We start from the raw sequence: 588 nt of genomic DNA on the forward strand, positions 1-588 counted from the left end.
TTTTTTTTTTCTTGGCAATTAAACGGCGAGTGACCAAATCGGATTACAGAGACTCTGCTTTAAACCTTTCAAGAGTAAACACCGAGCTGCAATGGGGAAATGCATCCGAAAGCGTTGTCTTAATTGAGTTTAAAACAAAACAAAGCCGGAGCGGAGACTAAACTGCATTAATATTGCTGGAATATTTCAGGAAGCAAATAAAACTAATATATGAGTTGCCATTAACATAATTTCGTTCTCCCTCTGTGTGGAGATGTTTTGGGTTGATGTTTTGAGATTGCAAATTGCAAAGCTAACCGTAATTTGCTATGAGGGCCTTCCTTTAAAATGTCTAGGAGCCATAATTAAAACTATTACCCTCATTTTCAGGAAATTCCTGTCTGGAAGCACCTTCCGAGGAGTATATTACAGGTTTTGAACATGTTGGATTTCGTTTCCTATTTATACGGGATTCTTTCTATTATTGTTATTTTTTTAAATAGACTCCGCCATCCATTCCCCCCCGCGAAGTTTCCATCCTTGAGACCGGTGTTTAACAATAGTTGCGCCATTTCTGCGCCGGGAGGGGAGGCCCGAAGAGCCGCCCCC

The sequence above is a fragment of the Aptenodytes forsteri genome, unplaced genomic scaffold, assembly GCF_000699145.1.
Source record: "Aptenodytes forsteri isolate BGI_AS27 unplaced genomic scaffold, ASM69914v1 Scaffold54, whole genome shotgun sequence".
Taxonomy (NCBI): domain Eukaryota; kingdom Metazoa; phylum Chordata; class Aves; order Sphenisciformes; family Spheniscidae; genus Aptenodytes; species Aptenodytes forsteri.